The following is a 389-nucleotide window of genomic DNA, read 5'->3' as shown; positions in this document are numbered from 1 at the left end:
TCTAATACCTCCTCTATGCATAGGAAAGGCAAATTTTCCATAGTTTTTACACTACCTCACTATTAGCAAAGGATGGTGTGTTGATAAAGTGGCCATGTTGACAAAGGAGTGTGTGTAATGTTAACCATGGGGTGTCTTTTAACCACTAGCTCAAGCATGTGTGCTCGTGTGATTTTTTTATGAATACAATTGGTGCACAAAAAGGCGTTTTTCAATAGTTTTTACACTACCTCACTGTTAGCAAAGGATGGCGTGTTGATAAAGTGGCTGTGTTGATAAAGGATGGTGTGTTGATAAAGTGGCTGTGTTGATAAAGGAGTGTATAATATTAAGTAGGGGGTGTCTTTTAACCACTGGCTCAAGCGTGTGTGCCCGTGTGAATTTATGAT

Source organism: Cibotium barometz, chromosome 47 (genome assembly GCF_041138505.1).
Source record: "Cibotium barometz isolate CiBa-2024 chromosome 47, ASM4113850v1, whole genome shotgun sequence".
In the NCBI taxonomy this organism is placed as follows: Eukaryota; Viridiplantae; Streptophyta; class Polypodiopsida; order Cyatheales; family Cibotiaceae; genus Cibotium; species Cibotium barometz.
The sequence above is the reverse complement of the archived record's forward strand: the minus strand, read 5'-3'. Positions refer to the sequence as shown.